Genomic DNA, 21,409 nt, shown 5'->3' on the forward strand with positions numbered 1-21,409 from the left:
CCAATCCACGTCGAATAACGAATTCATAAGTACTTATGGTAACAGGTGTTAAGTTGATTTGGAAGGAGTGATTGTTTGGAGCGATGGTGTATTCTATGTATATGTCTTTAGTGATTTCTGTTTTATCCTTGTTATTACTACTGTGAATATTTGTACCGTACTTAGAGAGTATAGGCAGCAAGGGTGCTCTGATAATTAGTGATGAAATCTCATAATATGATCCCTACCAAGTCTCTCTATAATCGCTTAATGTATACAAATCGTATATAATTAAGATTGAAAAGACAGTCGACTGAGTAACTCCGCCCTAAATCCACAATCAAACAAGAAACAGAAATTAAAGCGGAATCACTCATTCTAAGCATGCTGAATCTTAACTATATATGACCTAATGTTTACACTAAGCCATCATAGATCACCTGTAAGGAGGCTTACTTTTTATATGAATGATGCGTTTTATTCGGATGAGGGAGCAATTTATAATTTGGATTTAATCGTCAAAGATTTTAGTGAAAATTCGATGCTTAATTAGTGTTATTTGGAAACATACCAAAAATCCCTCTAGGGTTCCTCGTTGCTCTTTATGTCTTGTCGTTAACTCCTCCCTCTCCTCCGTTATTCCTATCTGTTGCATAATTTCTCTTGAAATGTCTCGTTGCACTGCATGCATGGTATACTGGTCTTTCTCCGATATTGGTCATTAAAGTGATGTGTTGGGCTGGAGTCCTACAGAAGTGAACAGTGTGCCCATTCTTGTTGTAGTTTTTACAGTGTATCACCCGGAAAATTCCTTTGTGATGGAAGTTACACTTGTTACACTTCGGAAGTGTTCCAGAATATCGATTGGCCGGTATCGACATGGTAGATGTTGTGGCTGCAAGGGCTGCCACTGGTTGTTGTCTCTTGGTAGGACCTTGAGATAAATTGTGCTCCTTTTTGTTCCAGAACTTTCATTTCTTGCTCTTAGGTTTGTGATCTAGGGTGCCCTTGACGGCCGACACTCGTTGGTTTCCTTGGTTGTTACTACGGTTTGAATTGTCGACGTCGTTTCCTTGTCCGCTTGTGTTGTTAGCGCTGAGTTGTGCCATGATGACAGTTACTGCAGTTGTTACTGCGACTTGGAATGTAGCGAGATCTATTTGCAGAACCGGTGTTGCGCCGATATGCCAATTATTTCCATGTGAAGGCATGATTCGGTTACATGGTATGAAATGAGTTTGTAAGTAATTACAGTCATTGTTAATTGTATTCTATCTATTTATATATACACATATAAGTTTCGTGTTTTGCTGTACGATTTTCAATGTTTCGATTAACACTCCTATGATGTATTTTATGGTAGCAAATAGGAGTAGGTATTGTGTCAATGTTAAGTTTAACAAAATAGAACAAAGATGTCAAAATTTTAAGTTGATCTGATTTCATGGGTTTTGGAAAGGTGTATCTCTTTTGATTTTACGATTACTAGTTGTGACGAAAAGTGTGGTAAACCTAACACATAGTGCGAGTAGTGTAGACATTAACTCATTAGGTTATATTAGTTTATTAAAATGACACGTAGGGTGCTCCACCATCTCACACATCTCGTGAGTGTCCCCCTTCTGTTTCTCTTATTTGTTATGACTACTCTAGTTTTAGCTGCAATATTTGTTGTCTCACGGTGGGTATCTCTCCCTTAAAAGAGTGTAGGTAGTCTGTATTGTTTCCCTGATCTACTTGTAGGAATGGAATTCACATGGTGCTCTTTATTCTTCGTGGGTGGGTTATACTTGCATCGTCATGTTCCGTGCTTTGCTACTGATCTCCCTTATTTCATGTAACGCTCGTGTTTCTAGGCTAAGCATTAATATGACGATGTAATCGTTAGGGTCAACAATTATAACCTATTTGACATAATAAAGAAGGATTATATGAATATTATGTGTTTCATGATTATTATAATATAATAAAATAGGAAAAATCAGCCCAATCGTCCGTAAATCGTAAAAATAAGTGTGATAAAAACATATATATATATATATATATATATATATATATTAAATATTTAGAAAGTACACGTATTCTCGATCCCAAAAATATAAATTTAATAGAAATCTGACTCCGTATGAACTATATATAATTTTTATAACATATAAAAGTCAACCGCGCACAAAGATTGTGTGATGTAAAAAGTTACGAAGAGAACGGTTGACTTTTAGCTAATGCGACCAAAATGAAAATCGTAGTACTCCTTAAAATAGGACTTTTCAGAAAAAGAATGCCAAAAACGGAGTCCTTATGAGAGAGGTATGATTTTAGCAAAATCATTTAATTTTATAAAAATAGGGACAAAAATATAAATTCAAAAGTAGCCGACGGAGTCTAAACAAAGGTTGTAGATCTTGTCGAGAGCTACGCGTGGATATAAATATCGTCAAAAAAGGAGTTCGTATGAAAGAGTTATAATTTTTAATAGCATATTTACGTATTAAAATAAAGTATTAACTATATATACGTATATATATATATATATATATATATATATATATATATATATATATATATACATGTGTATATATCATTAGAAATGAATTGACGATGCGACCGTTATAAGACTAGTGTTGAGTAGTTTCAACATTAGTTTAGTACAAATATCATTAGATCTATTTAAAATAGTATTATAAAGGGGTGTTTAGTCATTTAAGTAAATATAGAGGGTAGTTTTTGAAAATTCAATTACTATAAATAATAGCCTCTAACCTCTCATCTTTCTTGCACCATTCTCTTGATTCAAGAGTCTTTCTCTTCTTATCCCTCGAGCATTTCGGTCCCTCGTGATTCGACTTCTATTTCTGTAGTTTTTAGTATAGTAAGGTGAGCACTGAAGCGTTGCAAGCATCTTTCTTAGAAAGACTTAGCGACGAAGCTCTGCCTCTGCAGAGTCCGACACCTAGCTAAAATTCCCTTGTAAGTAAGTTATGCTTACCCTATTTTAAATATAACTTATATTTAAAATTAGTATTGTTATTATGAACTTTTAATCAATATTTGGGCTATAATTATGACTTGTATAAGTGTCTTTATAATATCTTTTTATCCGATTACAAGTTCAAAGAAGGTAAGAAAAACTTTATCCGAGGTCCTATTCTATATCAAAATTGTTGGAGTTGGGCAAGTCCTACTTGCTGTCTGTCGTGCCTTTGGAGCTAGACTCTGCATCCGATTGTTTGACTCCCATTAAACGCCTCTCAAGAACCGTTTGTTGTTCCTTCATCTCTTTTATTTCCGCAAGTGCTGCCTCATTTGGCTTTGAAGTGTCCCTGTGTGGAGTTGGGAATCTTCGTGTAGTCCGTCCAGACGACGGATGTCTGCGGTGTTACCCTATGCAGCATCATTGATCTCACGATTTTGGCCGCTTGAATGTCCGACTGGTAGGTCTGGGTGGCTATTTTGCCAATAAGAACGGGAAGCCCTCGATCCGCTGATCCTCCCCCACTGACATTGTAGAACTCCCGGCACATACCAAAGGGAGGGCGTACACCTAGTTGACGGCTCCAATGGTAGAGATGGCTTCCCCAAATGGGAATGGGACCTTGGTAGCCCATTCTAACTTCGGGAGAACGAGGAGCGAGAGGGTTGATTACTTCCAGTTTAGAGTCTATTCCATCCGTACTTTCCTCTTCCGCCTCTATAGGCTCTTCTTCCTCTTCGACTTCCTCGTCGACTTCGAATTCCTTTTCGACTTCCTCTTCAATTTCCTCTGGGTCTTCTTCCAGATCTTCTTCTATCCATCCACCATTACCTTGGTTTGGGTAGTAGGGATCTCCCGATATATGGAATCCGGCCATTTTGTCTGTACTAGGATAGAGGTATAAGAATTTTATGAGAAAATATATTTCTATTTGACGGCATCCTAAGTTTAACCAAATCTTGAGGTGTGCATGATTTTTATTGTCCATATATTTTATAAAATACTCCTATAGTATTTCGAATTTGCAAGTTTAGTAATTTTATTTGGTAAGTTATTGACTTGTTGTCCACTACGACCATTCCTCGACGTACGTTGGTCAAATCAATGATAAATATAGTTGATGAGGCTATATTTATTCTCGATTTGATTACATACCCCGAGGCCCAGTCGTGGTGTCGCAACTTGCCTTAATACTTTTTAGAAAACTTTGTAATGATACGAACCAATGCATGCATGTAAAAATGTATATTTTAAAAAAATATATATATTGTTTATGAAAACGTTTCGTCAGAGGATTTTTGGTCCCTTTTGCATTTATAGTTTGTATATCTTATGTGGTTCGATATACTTAGTTCACTATAAACAATGCTCTGATACCAATCTGTCACACCCCAAATTAGAATGGCGGAAACATTCAGGGGTGGATGACTTCACGTAATACCATAACAATTGAATATCGTAAAGAAAGTAACACAACCATCATATATATAACAAAAACGTACATTGTTGCGTAATACATGTTTCCAAAGGAATATTACAAATATGATGATTTAAAATGTTTGAATATAGACGCCTTAGCGTTCCTTCTTCAAAAGCTGGTAGTTACCTGTACAACTGATTCCCTGAGAAATACAAGTAGTTTCGAAAAAGTGTCAACAATAAAGTTGGTGAGTTCAGAAGTGTTTTTGTGCTCAAAAAGTATGTATTTTTAGAAGAAAACAGATGAATGTGATTTCCAGAAAATCCAATATTTTCCATATATAGTTTGAAAAAGCTCCTGAAAGTTGGAGGGCGTTAGTATCTTTCGTACCTAAATGATAAAAATGAATGTATATTCAAAATAATGTAAATACTGAATGCATTCACGAGTCTCGTAAATCAAGCTTGTTTTTATACTTCTGTGTGAGTCTTATAACCATGCTATTGACACAGACTGCCTGTAACAACATTCTTCAGGTGTTGTAGTGTTATGACATTTGTCACCCCAAACCTGCTGGTCTAACTGTAGCTAACAGTTTAGGTGCGGGATCATCAATCCCGTATAGATCTATACACAAGTATCACGCTTTCCATCTAATAGATTATGGTTTATAATACAGGACTTGAAATGCATACTTGAGAGTACGTTGAAGTTGAATATCTCACAACACTTAGTATAAATAGATTTACGATAAGAAAGTCTTTATTTCACTTCAGATGAAAGTATTTCGTTTTTCAATATGTTTACGTAAGAATAACTCACAAACTATACCCATTATAGTTTTTCAGAAAGTGTGTTCCATTTGGTGAAAATAACTCGGTGAAATACTAACTTCATACGTAAAGTAAAATGTTGACACTAGTAGAAAAAAGGCCTTTTACAACGTGCAATACACGACACTTAGTGATCTATGTTACGCAAATGGAAGTGACCTTAAAATGGTGTCTACTCTTCAAAAATTTTAAGCATTTATATCACGCATTATCGCGCGCCCTTAGATTAGTTGTCTTAGAGAAAAAAAATCAAAAACACGGAGGATGCTTCTCATTAAACGTGTGTCGACTACAACCATCGCCTTTTAATTTTTATGAGGCGCGCTCTTGTTTCAAAAATCGAGGTATCTGCAAAAAATATCTAGGGTTTTTAAACAAAATCAAAACACTTTGATCATCACTCAATACTCTCTCTCTCTCTCTCTCTCTCTCTCTACAATCGATCGTCGACTCGCCTTGCAAACATCGACCCCTCCGACAACGTTAGGTTCCTTCTCTTCCGGCGACTTCCCCTCCGACAAAGTTAGGTTCCTTCTCTTCCGGATGACTTCGCATCGCTGACGAGCTTGGGCTCTCCTGCCATCGTTGGAGACTATTCAATCTTACATCTGTAATGCTAGGTAGTCTTTTGACACACATGTACATGTTTTTGCTAACTTTTAGTAATGTTACTTAAGGTAACTTGAAATGTAAGTAAGTTGTTTTACGTTTAGATGAAAATGAATGTTTGTGTATATTTGTCTTTTATTATGTGTATTCACAATGTAAATATGTGTCGTAAATGCACGTTGTAAAGGTGTATAGTCACCGAGTGCAACTGGAATTTATGACATGCAAATGCGAGTCATCTTTGTTTATGACAGTAGATTAAATGATACGCAATGCAAGTCGTAAAGGCACGTCGTAAAGTTACGACACGCAATGGCGAGTCGTGTTCCTTTATGACATGGGCTTTCTTGATACGCATTGCGTGTCATAAACAAGCGCGTCATAAGGTTACGACACGAAAATGCGTGTCGTCTTCTTTTATGACAGGGTCTTCCTTGATATGCATTACGTATCATATATGAGCGTCGTAAATGCGCGTCGTCTATAGACGACACGCAAAAGCGCATTGTCTTTCTTTATGACATGGCCTTCCTTGACACGCATTTGCGCGTCGTCTGAGCGTTTTACGACGCGCAATGAGCGTCGTAAAAGGCCTTTTTTCTAATGTCATGACATCGAATAAAAACAGGATATTAGTTGTATTTATATCTATATAAAACGATACGTTTTCTTGTATTTAACTTGTATTCCCCCCCCTAAATCATGAAAAGACGTGAAAAGTAGGGGTATGAACTCATTTGTTCGGTTTGAAGAGAGTGAGACTAGAATCGAGCAGAACTTCAACTGCGGAAAGCTGCGTCTTCGAGCTTCTCAGGGATCTCGGTAGCGTAGAAACTTCGTCGGGGGCTCGGGTATGGAACCAAGGGTGTCGGGATGGCCTCTGGAGTTCACAAGTGAGTGAAAGTGAGAAAGAGTTTGAGAAATGTGTGCCAAAACCCGGAGCTCATGCCCTCTATCAATAGGGTTGAAAGTGAGAGTACGTTGGGCGTACTACCGGAGTACGTTGGGCGTACTTCGGTTACGCTGGGCATAACTTTGTGTCATGGCTTACGACTCGAGTCTAGCCAAGCGTAGAGCCTACAGCTGATGGGACTCGACACTGCACCTGAGTACGCTGGGCGTACTCTTAAATTACATTGGGCGTAATTAAGGCTTCAATCTTCTAAATTCCGTAACTTTCACGTACGGGCTCTGTTTTTTGTGTTCTTTATATCCACACGTAGGGGAGACTATGCTCTACAATTTTAAATTAGACTTCGTCGGCTAGTTTTGACTTTATTTTTAATGTTATGTTATTAGTAGGTCGGGACTGCTAAAGTCCGTTAAAAATTCATAACGTCTTTATCCGACGCCTGATTTCGTCTGTCTTTTCACCATCTTACTCCTGTTGTGGAGACCTTCGATTCTCATTTTGGTTGTGTTAGCTAAGAATCGTTCGATCTTTCATTCGAGTTTTTAGCTCTCTACTGCTGTTACGAAACTTAGAAAATTTGTAACTTCTTCATACGAGGTCCAATTTGGGCGATCTTTTTATGCGCGTTCACTGTTTAACGTAATCTACGACTTTTGTTTAGATACCTAAGGCTAAAATGCATTTTATTGTAATTTCACTTTTAACGTTTAATAATGTTTTACCGGGTGTGTCGTGAATATTTGAGTGGTCATAATTTCTTCATTATAACCCGGTTTTGAACGTTCTTTATGTTTTTGGAAACCTTTGCACGATATCTAACATTTGATGCATCCCAAATTTAGATTTTTGAACACTTTATTTTTGAGGTTAATTTTGTTGATTCCAAATAGTTTCGTTGTATTTGACTTTTGAGTGTTACATTGCTTTGGAAAAATATAGGGTTGCCACATACTTGATGTGTGTGAAACTAACTAGTTTCATCCTACTTTTTTAATATAAATTGGACACACAATAGGCAGAATACCTATCAATTGATGGTATAGTTTAAGCAAGAAGGGTATCGAACACAGGGAACGACAATTATAAGACTAACTACTAGGGTTATCTAAATAAAAACAAGTAATAAAATGGGGGTTTTCTCTAGTTTTGCAAGACTAGAAACTTAAATACTTAACTAACACTTAAAGAAAACAATTAACAGCTAACCAAATAAAATGCAACTAAATTCAATGACAAAGAGGACTTCTGTTTAGGTTCGAATCATTTGATCCTATGGTTGATTTTATGGTAAATGCATTGGATTAATTTTTCTTTGGCTACCGATTAAGGTGATTAGGTTCACGTTCGATATTACTAATCCTTAGAAAACAGATTAATTCAAGCAGTGGCTAGTTGTCTAAATTAATGAATTTGTTTATTGGTTCGTGTTAAGTAATTCTTGTAATGGTTAATTAAATTGGTCGTTCAATTAACCTCTTGTTGATGGTTCGTTACACAAGCTCACACGTTAATTTATCTATTTTCTAGTTAACCCTAGTTTCACATTCGCTATTCCTAGGCATATAACAATGTTCTCACATAAATCATACGAAATTAGCAATTAAGAGATGTTCATGCAACTTAATATGTTGGTTAATTAACTGGAAATATTTGTAATTAACACATTAGGTTCTTTAACAAGCTTAACAAAACAATATCACCAAATTAAATTAATCCTAACCATAAAATCAATCCATATTCACAAAATCATCTACACTAAACAGAAGACAATGATTTTAGTTCATAATTACAGTAAAAATAAACTCAAAAACGAAATTCGTTGGTTTAAACATGATTCAATCAAAGGTTAAAGTAAGAATACACTTGAATTGCCTTCAATCTTCCCAAAATCGGATTCTTAGACTTGATCTTCGAGTTCCTAGGGTTCCAGCAACAACTTCATTCGCAGCTTAACCTCTAAGGATTTCCAAAGAGAGCCTCAATTCGGGGGTTTGACTTTTATTTATTGATTTCAGAAAACAGGGTTGACTCGCCGAGTCCTTCATTAAAAATTCGTGTACAGTAAGGACTTATATTGCTTCACGAATGTTCGACTCAACTCGTCGAGTAAGGGTGTTGACTCGTCGAGTGCATCAAAGTTTTTGACTTTTTCCTCTGTATTTACTTCCCGAGCTCCCGGTTGTTATTTCTGCTTCCTTTTGCTTCCAAGCACTTCTTCTAGGCTGAAAATACAATTTAAACGTGATTAAGCACCTTTTGTTCCATATTTGCAATAAAATAGTCAAAAAGTATTAACATTCTATACAAAATATATAACTAAATATGCACATATTAAAATACCCCACACTTGACTTTTATTTGCCCCCAAGCAAAACTGAATTTTAAAATATTAACATCACATAAGACAATCTCAATCAAACCCAACCATTATGCCAAGACCGCAATGCATGCATTTGTGTCTAAAATTTTTCCTAAGGCCCCCCTCAATTTTTAATACTAACAATCCTCATAAATACTCGCCCACTTTTTTTGAGCAATGCTCATTTTATGCATCCCTCCGATTCCATCCGCAAAAAACTTCCTAACCTCAAGGTATTTTTGGTTGAGCAACCAAGCATACGTAATCTAGAAAATTATAACTTTTTGATACCACTATGGAGCTTTTGGAATTCTTCATTTCTTTGATAGTTTGATCTTGATTTCTTTGATTTCAAAACCTTTTTAATTTTTGGTATCTTCAACTTTTGATTTTTTTTTAGAACTTAATCTTTTGATCTTCACTTGATTGCCTTAAAATTCTTTAAAACTTTTTCTTGTAATTCTCTCTCTCTTTTTTTCACATGTAACTCACTTTTTTCCCTTAAAACCCTACATGCTTAAGCAAAGGCACTCAACTTCAACCTTTACTGGTTAAAGATAAAAAATTTCCTGGATACATTTCTGTTACACGATGCTAAACATATTGCATCCCTTAAACTAAGCGAGGTTGTGTTTTTGTCGCATGATTTCACTAGAATAAAGGAGGCCACAAATGCATTATAACGTATATTGGCTCAACTAAACATTGGGTCCTCAAAAAATCATCAAACACAATACTAGCATGAAATCCTAATAGCTTTTACCATGATTTTCTAAACTAACCCTAGCAATTTTAATGCAAAAATTTCAAAATTTAACTAAAATTTCAACTAATGTAACCAACCCCTACCCCACACTTAATTCATGCAATGTCCCCCATTGCATGTTACACATTATAAAGAGAAATAAAGTAAAGAGGGAATTGGAACAAACTCCCCTGGATAGAAGTGGCGAGCTTGATTGTCTTTATTCAAAGCTCCATCTTTGATTGACTTTACAAATGGGAACAACTCATCCATGCCTCAGGCATCAAATCTATTGTGTGGTTGATAGCTCTAAAAATGCAGCAAAAAACTCTTGGAAAGCTTCATAAATTAATCTTCGAAAATGCAGTCAATTGTCGTGTGAAATGTCATCAAATCATGAGCTTGAGAGGTGAAATAAGGAGCAACTCATCGAGTTATTATGGTGACTCGCCGAGTTGTAGCGCGAAAATGACAGAAATCATGAAATTGTACTACGACTCGTCGAGTTCTTATGTGCACTTGGCGAGTCCATCGTTGTGTGAAAAAAAACATAATCTACTTAAAATCCTTTTTTTATTTGTGTGCTGAAGTAGCATTAAAATGAAACTCATTCCCTTCTTTTATTCAGTATTTACGTACTCTTTAATGTAACGCCCGTAGATCAGGTCTAGTCAATTTAGAGATAATGAGCATCAAAAATGACTTTTTGATGGAAGATTATTTAGAAAGATTAATCTTAACTAAGTTGTAGTATATGTCATGAGGTTTCCGAATATATAAAGAACGCCGAAATCAGAGTTATAACGAATAAGTTATAACCTGTCAAAGTTTCACGACAGAACCGACACGATGTTGAATGACGTAAAATATGAATTTAAGATAGAGCGATATCTAGCCTTAGTGATCTAAAAAAAGTTGTAGAATATGTTAAACCGAGAGCGTGCATAAAAAAACGCCCAAATCTGACTTTGTATGAGGAAGTTATGATTTTCCGAAGTTTCGACTTAGCAATATGCAGCCCGAATACTCGAATATGAGATTGAGTGATTTTTAGCCGAAACAATCTAAACGCGAAAGTACAATGGCAAAAATATGAAAAAGTTATGAATTTCTAATGGAGTTTTCCTGTCCCGGCCCACTAAAAATAATATAAAAGTAATATATTAATAATATATTAAAAATAAAATCAAAATTAGCCAACGGAGTCTAAACAAGAGTTGTAGAGAAATTCTCACCTACGCGTCGATATAAAGAACGTCAAAAACAGGGTTCGTATGCGAAAGTTATGACTTTCTGAAGTTCGGGGGGCGAACCCCAAAGCTGTGTCAGTGGCCACGACGTAGCATGTTTTCTGACGCCTTCTTGAGTCTGCCATACCCAACTTGCGGTGACGCATGCAGTGACAACCAAGCCCACGACGTGGAAAATGAGAAATTTGCCCTATAAATATATTTGAAGGGGCACCCGGCCAAGGTTGCTAGTTCACCCTTCTCTCACCCATATTACCTCGATTTATGTGCAAAGAAGTACCCCCGAAGCCCCGGTATCATCCCGAGACCCGAAGCAAGTCTCGAAGCCCGAAGATCTCGAGAAGAAAAGAGTTTTCGAGCTGAAGCTCTGCCTGCAAGAAGCCCGGTGTGTGAAGATAACCCAGTTTCACCGAAGAATACTACTCTTAGAGCTGTAGTGTTGTCCGATCATCTTATAATCAAGTGAGTGTGTAGTTACTTTCTTCTAACACATAGATATTAAGTATTTGCCATGAAATACGTGTTATGTGTTTATATATTGTTTGTTTATTTGCGTTGGATGTTGGATGAATGTTTTATACAGGTTTGTATATGATTTAAAATATATATGTAATTTATATCTACAAATATGTTGGGTAGAACACGGGTAGATAAAATAGTTAGTGTGTGGTGAAATAATGTGATAAGAAATAGGTTAGGATATAATGGTGATCATAGATAGGTAATGAATTACGAGTCCAGGCGATGTTGTAGCTGCATATTCATGCGATGATAGTCTAACCCTTATTATGAATTACGAGTTCAGGTGATGTTGTGGTTGCATATTCATGCGATGATAGTCTAACCCTTATTATGATTTACGAGTCCCGGCGATGTTGTGACTGCGTAATCATGTGATGATACCCTAACCCTTACTAGACACATATTGAGGGAGTGATCCCTAAATTAGTATTTTCTATGCAATGTAGGCAATGATCCTTAGGAAAAGTTCTTAGGAACAAACATATAAGGAAATAAGATGTAAGGAGATGAGAGGTAAATATGATATAGGAGATGACCCTGAGGATAATATCTTTAGGGAAGATTAAACGAAGATAATGAGGATGGGTAATTTGGTTGATTGTTTAATGATTAAATATAATAATTATATTATTGTGGGTTGAAAACCCTATATGCTCACCAGGCTCCCAAGCCTGACCCACTCAGTTTTCTTTGCATTACAGGTAATGACACAAGGGTATAAGTTGGTCGACTTGACGAGAGATTTCAGATTATAGATAAGTAGTAATAAATAACTGTTGTAAGGTCTATTTTATACTGTTTATGCTTTTGGTCTGTATCGGAACATGACATCCTGGATCTATGGTTTGTTGCCTAAAATGCTTTTATGTGCTAAATGTTTTGTGTTATAGCAAATAATGATGCTATTACTTGTTCGGATCTATGGTCTGTTGCCGACCGGATCTGGAAACCTTATGTGTATAGGGTTCTAAGCGTATGACTATGATATTAGATCTAGCATGTAAAAGTTTCGGAGTGATAAGGAGATTTATACGTCTATCGTACATAAAGCTTTCTTATCTTAAATTCTCGATCGGTACACCGAATGTATGCTTGGATGTACAAAACGTTATGCATAAGAATCTTAGAGAATTAAGTAAAAGGATGAAATGAATGGCTTGTGATAGTGAATGAAACCTATCAGAAGATATCTTAGGAGTGGTATCTTGCCTTTAGAATATGTCTGATAAAATAATGGAATGTTTAGAGGAGTACGGTACGTATGAAGTATACCTTCGATTGGCAGGATGATGGAACGATTGGTGCAATTCTTGAAGTTGTCCCATCGTCTGGAATTTTCATCACCGAACGAGTTGAAGTAGAATTGATGATTGAAGATATGCATGGAAGAAGTCCTAGTAGAGTCTTGGAAATTTTCTATGATTATTTGGACACATTCGTATCTGTTAAATTGTTTTGTGATTTTAGGACTTGGAGACTACGTGACAATACTTGGGACGAGTATAAGTAGGTGTGAATAGTAGTAGAGATCTATACTATTGGAAGCACAGGACTCACACTTGGATCAGGGAAAGTCGCAATGTTACCAAGAAGCTAGTGATTGGTCTCATTTATTCAAGTAAGTCACTACCATTGTTTCGGTAATGACTAGTGAGATGGTTGTTATTCCGACCCTAACGGTCATATCAAATTTAGTCTGACTACGATGAGTTGTTAAGTGGTTCCGAGAACCAAGTTCGAAGTAGCATCTGACTGAGGTCAGAAGATTGAAATCAATGCGACCGATAGCATCGCGCTCGTTGTTAAATAGGTTCGTAGTTAGAAATGCTACAAGTTAAGATGTGATTATATCACATTAGAATATGAAGGAAGGTATATTCCATTTCGGAATTTGACTCTAAGAGACCTGAGTCTAAGAGTTGTATTATATAATGAAAGGTCATTAGAACGTGACCCATCAGTCTGTTAAAATAGATAAAGGAAAGTATTTATCCTAAGAAGAAGAAGGAGTCCTCAAAAAGGAGTTGCTTTGTAACTCGAAAGTTAAGATTGAAAATTCAACATAGTACGAAGAGCAGGTGCAAGATTGAGCATCAAGGTTATTACTTAGAATGGAGAGGTAACGTATGGAGTCAAAATATGAGTCCTATTTCTTTGATGATTCCAAGACGTAATCATCCTAAGGGGGGAGATAATTGTAACGCCCGTAGATCAGGGCTAGTCAATTTAGAGATAATGATCATCAAAAATGACTTTTTGATGGAAGATTATGTCACACACCAAAACCAAGAATTATGGAAATGTTTAGGGGGAAGGTCGTCATGTATAGTATCACAACACAGAATAATCGTAAACAAGTAAACAACATCATCTATTACATTAAATATATAATTTTAATACAAGTGTGTTTTGTGGTTTATAAGACACCAAAATATGAATCAAAATAAAAGATGAGGCTTGTATGTGCTCCATCTTCTCAAAAGTTGGCCTCGGTACCTGTTTACTGATGACCTGAGAATACAATTCACTTTGAAAGAGTTTATCAGCATCAAAGTTGGTGAGTTCATAAGTATTTAGTGTCATAATTTGTATGAAAATGTTTGTAAGTGTTTGAGTGTAAAAGTATGTAAAATGTTTGTAACAATTGTTTGTATCTCTTAGAAAATCCTATATTTTCCATTAAAAGCAGCCTTCTACCAAGGCATCGAGTGTGCTGTATGTTTGTTCATTGTAAAAGTGAGCATTTTTCCCAAACGTGACTATCATTAGTGAAAATATAGTTTTTACATTACTCTTTATTGTGAGGAGATCACAAAGTAGATGTAAAGGGAAAATAATGAAGTACTGTAGTATAATAATATTATAACTACTATAGTACTAACTACCTTAAGCCAATAGTTAATTAAGGTATAATGTGATGTAATTGTAACCATAATTGATCGACCTAGTGAACCACAACGATGTAAGACGTCGAGATGTAATGACATTCATCACCCGAAGACCTGCAGGTCCCACTGTATCTAGCAGTAAGGTGTAGGACGGTCAGTCCAGTATAGATTTATACACAAATTCATGCTCTCCCTTTAGGAGACTCTGGATACAAGACAAGCCATGACAGAGATGCCATGCCCCGAAGTGATGCCTCACATTTATGTTATAGTGTGTATGTAGTGTATGAATTAGTGTAGTGTATGTCTCCCTTGATTCTCATCATAGTAAGTTCTCTGGTATAGTATATAGTGTGTATGAATAGTATATACTAGTGTATGGTCTCTATGTCTAGTGAGTAGTATGTTCTCTCTAACTTTCATTATAATGTGTTCAGTTGTATAGTGTAGTGTATGTATTGTTTACAGTATGTATTGACTCATCTATGAACTGACTCTTTGTATGTTTCATTGCACTAGAAATAGTAAGTAGTATAACTCTAAACTATACCTATAATAGTTTAATAGTAATGTTGAGTGTATATCCGAGTGTATTGAAATAAGATAACAAGATTTTACGTCTATACATATATACATGATGTATAACTAAGGATCAAACGACACTCGAACAAACAATAGGATACTCTAAGTCAACAACCAAACAAGGAACAGGAAATATAGTGTATTATCAATCCTAAGTCCTTCAAACCTTATTTATATAACTATATATGTATCGGACATGATTTGACAATATAAGAGTTTAAAGAATTGAAAGTAAAGATTTGGAAACTACAACTAAGTTTTATAAAGAGTTTAACATGTAAAAGTATTTGATAATCATTCTCAAGTAGTTTTGTTGACAAAAACGTTTAAAGTATAAAAAATCCATTTGTATGCTAGTTGTTAATCACATGTGATTGATATAATAACTAGTGTGATTCAACTTGTATCCCCCCCCCCCCCATAAAAGCATTTAAAAACATTTAAAAGGTTGATTAATAGGTATGAACTCACCTATAGTGAGTGGATTGTACGGAAATGTTAGACAAGGTGCTAGGTGTCAAGTGAAGACTTGAACACACACAATGATCCTAAATAACATATAATAGCACATATATGTATCCAATTAGTCATTTAACCACTAAGTAACCAAGTTAAGACACCCTAGGACATGGAAAACACTTTGATTTAAGTGCTATAGGTACCAAAGGGTTGCATCTAAAGGTTGTAAGGCATTGCATTTGATTTTATGGCCCAAGGACCACTCCTTAAGGAGTATACGGCATATGGTCATTTCCCCCATGAGTTTACGGTCGTAACCTCATGGTAATTAGTACCATTTGGTGTTTTGAGGTCTTATAAGTCAAGGTTAAGTATACTATGATCAACTCCAAGCCTTAGGAAGTAATAGTGGCACAATTTGCACCACCTTTTAGAGTTTACGGCCCATGGTCCATTCCCCATGAGTTTACGGCCGTAAACTCATGTGTGCTTGATTCTTTTGTTTGTTTAAGGTCCTATACTCCACAAGGAAGTGATCTAGACTTGTATCCCATGCTTAGGAAGGGGCTAGGGTTCATTTTAACTATGAATTAGGGTTTACGGCCCAAGGAGGTTCCTTGGCCGTAAACACCCTTTTAATCTAGTTTTCTTGATGTTTTCTAGGTGTAAACAAGTTCATTCAAGTACCTAACGAGCTAGGACAAGAGTACTTACAAGATAGAAGCTTGATTGGGTTTTTAAGGTCCAAGAACACTAGTGTGTGTTCTTGGTGTTTTGAAGAACACTTGAAGATCTAAGTAAAAATGAAGAATTCGTGGATGAAATGGTGCATAACAACTAGATGAAAGGTTATAACAACAAATCAAGTAAAGAAATACTTATGTTTTTGGAAGATTGGAAGAAGGGTGTGATGATACTTGCGAGAGAAAATGGGAGTTCTTGATTTAGGAAGTTGGAGAATGAAAGAATGAAGAGTAAACTCATGCCTTAAGCATGAGTTTGCGGACCTAAGGGAGTTCACCACCCAAAACCCCTTTGTTTGGACGTGAACACCTAACCAAGGTGTTGATTGATTTATTGTTACCCTGATATACTAGAAAATGCTTCCTTTTATTCGTTCGTTTGAAGAATAATTATTAAAAACACTCAAACAGATTTTAAACCGGCTAAAAATTAGCAGAAAAGTATTTAACTTTTATTTGAAGTGCTTGAATGTAGGATTTGTACGAATGAAAATTTCGGGTTGTCACAGATTATTTAGAAATATTAATCTTAACTAAGTTGTAGTATATGTCATGAGGTTTCCGAATATATAAAGAACGCCGAAATCTGAGTTATAACGAAGAAGTTATGACCTGTCGAAGTTTCGCGACAGAACCGGCATGACGCTGAATGATGTAAAATATGAATTTAAAATAGAGAGATAGCTAGCCTTAGTGATCTAAATGAAAGTCGTAGAATATGTTAAACCGAGAGCGTGCATAAAAAGAACGCCCAAATCAAACTTCATATAAGGAAGTTATGATTTTCCGAAGTTTCAACTTAGCGGTATCCAGCCCGAATACTTGAATATGAGATCGAGTGATTTTTAGCCGAAACAATCTAAACGAGAATCGAAGATCTCGTCGATAGTAGTCCAACGGTAAAAAGACAGATGAAAACGGACGTCGGATGAAGAAGTTATGAATTTTTAATGGAGTTTTTCTATCCCGGCCACTAAAAATAATATAAAAGTAATATATTTATAATATATTAAAAATAAAGTCCAAATTAGCCAATGGAGTCTAAACAATAGTTGTAGAACATATTCTCACCTACGCGTCGATATAAAGAACGTCGAAAACGGAGTTCGTATGCGAAAGTTATGACTTTCTGAAGTTCGGGGGGCGAACCCCAAAAAGGTGTCAGTGGCCACGACGTGGAAACAGTGCCCATGACGTGGCATGTTTTCTGACGCCTCTTGAGTCTGCTAGATCCAACTTGCGATGACACATGCAGTGACGACCAAGCCCACGATGTGGAAAATGAGAAATTTGCCCTATAAATAGATTTGAAGGGGCAGCCGGCCAAGGTTGCTAATTCACCCTTCTCTCACCCATATTACCTCGATTTACGTGCAAAGAAGTACCCCTGAAGCCCCGGTATTATCCCAAGACCCGCTCCCAAGAAGAGAATAGTTTCCGAGCCGAAGCTCTGTCTGCAAGAAGACAGGTGTGTGAAGATAACCCAGTTTCACCGAAGAATACTACTCTTAGAGCTGTAGTGTTGTCCGATCATCTTCTGATCAAGTGAGTGTGTAGTTACTTTCTTCTAACACATAGATATTAAGTATTTGCTATGAAATACATGTTATGTGTTTATATATTGTTTGTTTATATGAGATGGATGTTGGATGAATGTTTTATACAGGTTTGTATATGATTTAAAATATATATGTAATTTATATCTACAAATATGTTGGGTAGAACATGGGTAGATGAAATAGTTAGTGTGTGATGAAATAATGTGATAAGAGATAGGTGAGGATATAATGGTGATGATAGATAGGTAATGAATTATGAGTCCAGGCGATGTTGTGGCTACATATTCATGCGATGATAATCTAACTTTTATTATGAATTACGAGTCCAAGCGAGTTGTGGTTGCGTATTCATGCGATGATAATCTAACCCTTATTATGAATTACGAGTCCAGGCAATGTTGTGGCTGCATATTCATGCGATGATAGTCTAACCCTTATTATGATTTACGAGTCTGGGCGATGTTGTGACTGCGTAATCATGCGATGATACCCTAACCCTTACTAGACACGTATTGAGGGAGTGATCCCTGGATTAGTATTGTCTATGCGATGTAGGCGATGATCCTTAGGAAAAGTTCTTAGGAACAAACATATAAGGAAATAAGATGTAACGAGATGAGAGGTAAATATGATATAGGAGATGACCCTTAGGATAATATCTTTAGGGAAGATTAAACGAAGATAATGAGGATGGGTAATTTGGTTGATTGTTTGACGATTAAATATGATAATTATATTATTGTGGATTGAAAACCCTATATGCTCACCAGACTCCCAAGCCTGACCCACTCAGTTTTCTTTGCATTACAGGTAATGTCACAAGGGTATAAGTTGGTGGACTTGACGAGAGATTTTGGATTATAGATAAGCAGTTATAAATAATTGTTGTAAGATCTATTTTATACTGTTTATGCTTTTGATCTGTATCGGAACATGACATCCTGAGATTTTCTTATTTAATGAAATTACATTTCTTTAAGAAATGCTTTGATAAATTTTATTTTATCATATTTTATTTTGGGAACAAATTCCGCAACTCTTTTAATCAAAGGATTACTCTGATTTTATAAAACAAAGCATAAACAAATCGGTCTTTTCTGGCCGTGAAATTAGGGATGTCACATTTAACCCTCTTTATAATCAGACTCAATACTCAGACTCAAAACTTCATTCTCTCTCGCCTATACTCGATTTTTTCCACCATTCGATAATCCTCTAGACCCTTTTCATGCAGACCCTCATTAAAATTCTGAAAAGAACAACACACAAGTAACAAAAAGGAAAACATCCTAATGATACTCCTAAAAACTAGTTGTCCAAAAGCTAACCAAACAAAATAAAAATAGTTCCCACACAACCAAACAAGATAAAAATAAAAAGGATAGGCTAGTCTTCATCTTCATCTTCCTCATCATCATCATCTCATCTTCCACTTCCTCCCGCTCCACTACTATGGGCATTGAGTCTCTCCTCCCACGTGCGTGCATGCGGATAATTTCCCCCATCTATGCGTTGAATGTGAAAATGTTCAAACAATTGGACATATGACTGGTTGCCAAAATTCACCCCCCTTGCCAAATCATCTTGGAATTATCGCATCTCCACATTGTACCAATCCATTGGTACTTCATCATCAAACGGAATTACCGGTGGGTCATCATGGGATCTTCCTTGTCTTTGTCTAACTCTTCTTCTTGGCTCTTCGGGTCCTATAACCGCATCATCATGAGGAATAGCAAAGGTCCCTCCACCAAAATCTTCAATTATTATTGCCCTCCTAAAAATCATAATGCTAAAAGGAGGAGTTGGGACCATATTTCCCTCCTAAAAATCTTCAACATATTCCATGCTCCTCTCTCCATCAACCCATACGATTTCACCAGGCGGGTCACAAACATCCCACCATTGAGTATTGAAGTTTTTCTTTCCTTGACCGCTCCCTCGGCTAAATAAGATGCTAACAGTACGGGAGGTTGCAAAAAGTGTTTGGAGTAATAATACTCCACAAATAAAAGACATCAAGATTATAAACCTTGTCGTCATCCTTCCGTATATTGATCGTATAGCAATGAGGCGGTGAATCAATTGATGAGTAGGTGATCTAATGCTCCTTTCTTAAGCGGCCTTGGGGATATAGACTTTGGTTGCAATAGTGTTCCACCATGTGGAATCCACAACGCCCTCTGGAAATGTCTTGTGAGCATGTTCCAAGAAAGTACCAAAACCTCCAGTGCTGACCAATTGTTGGTCATATATACCTAATCTCCAAGCAAACTCCACCATGCTACATTGGCAGAACTTTCCACCAAGGCAAAAGGCAATGACTCCCAGATTATTGTAATAATTTACTCCACGAAAATTGATGGTTGAGAAGAACTCCCAACAAAACTCCTAAAACACCGGTTCCATCCATCACAAGTGATGGATACCCCGTTACGCATAAATGTTTTGACCAAAAATAGGGCCAATTCTTCCTCATATCGAACCTGTCCCAACCACTCCCAATTGATTGCATTAGGTACATAGATTTCTTTCTTCCTAATCTCCACCAATTTCTTTTTCCATCGGGACATTATTGATTTAGATTGAATTCTTGGAAAGTTTAACCAAGGGAAATCCCCTTAGCTACCTTGAGAACTTTGCCCCCACCTGGAAAACATATTTTGCAACACATGAAAACAAACACAAACCAAAAAGCATAAAAACGTTAAAAATAAAAATCCAGACTGCATTCAGGGACTGACTCGTCGAGTCCATGATAGACTCGGCGAGTCATATGAACCCTTCGAGTCGTATGACTGATTTTGACCAACTTATCCAACAAAACTCAAAAATTATTTGAAGGGTTTATCTGGGGATGCATATCAAGTATTATCTCATAGTAACTTTCATCTAGAACACTCTATTTAAACAAAAATTCGAAACCCTAGAATCTAAATCAAGTCAAAATCGGGTTTTCAACCTAATAAGGCCATTATTCTGCCAAAAATTAGAGCTTTAATAAGATCAAAAGTAAAATATGTTACCTTGTTGGAAGAAAGTAGAAGAAATCAAGAGAATCAAGATGGTTTCTTTGAGAGAATTTGGCACGTCAAGTGGGTGTATGGTTGTGTCAAAAGAAAGTATTTTCCAATTAGGGTAAAAACCCTAATTTTACAGAATTGTAAAATTATAATTTTTTTAGTAAATTAAATCGACTCGTCGAGTCAGGTCGCGATTACAACTTCCTGGTTCGTAAGGACTTGCCGAGTCATTTATTTGAAAAAAAAAATCATTATTTTACATGTTATTCACCACACCCCACACTCAGACCTTACTTGTCCTCAATAAATCATTTTAGACAATTAACAAGATTTGAATAGACAAATCCTAAGAAATGAAAAAAAATGCAAAATAAAACAAAAAAGAAAGGTAAAAGAAAGCAAGCTCTATTGTCGGGTTGTCTCCCATTAAGCGCTTCCTTTTTAAGGAGTCTTTAGCTAGACTCCTTCCTGCTCTACGTGATAGAGGTTGCCTCCAAGTCCAGCCCTTCTTCAAGTCTTTCATCATGTAGCATTCCCTCTTCGTATTTCTTAAC

The sequence above is a fragment of the Lactuca saligna genome, chromosome 8, assembly GCF_052625555.1.
Source record: "Lactuca saligna cultivar CGN05327 chromosome 8, ASM5262555v1, whole genome shotgun sequence".
In the NCBI taxonomy this organism is placed as follows: Eukaryota; Viridiplantae; Streptophyta; class Magnoliopsida; order Asterales; family Asteraceae; genus Lactuca; species Lactuca saligna.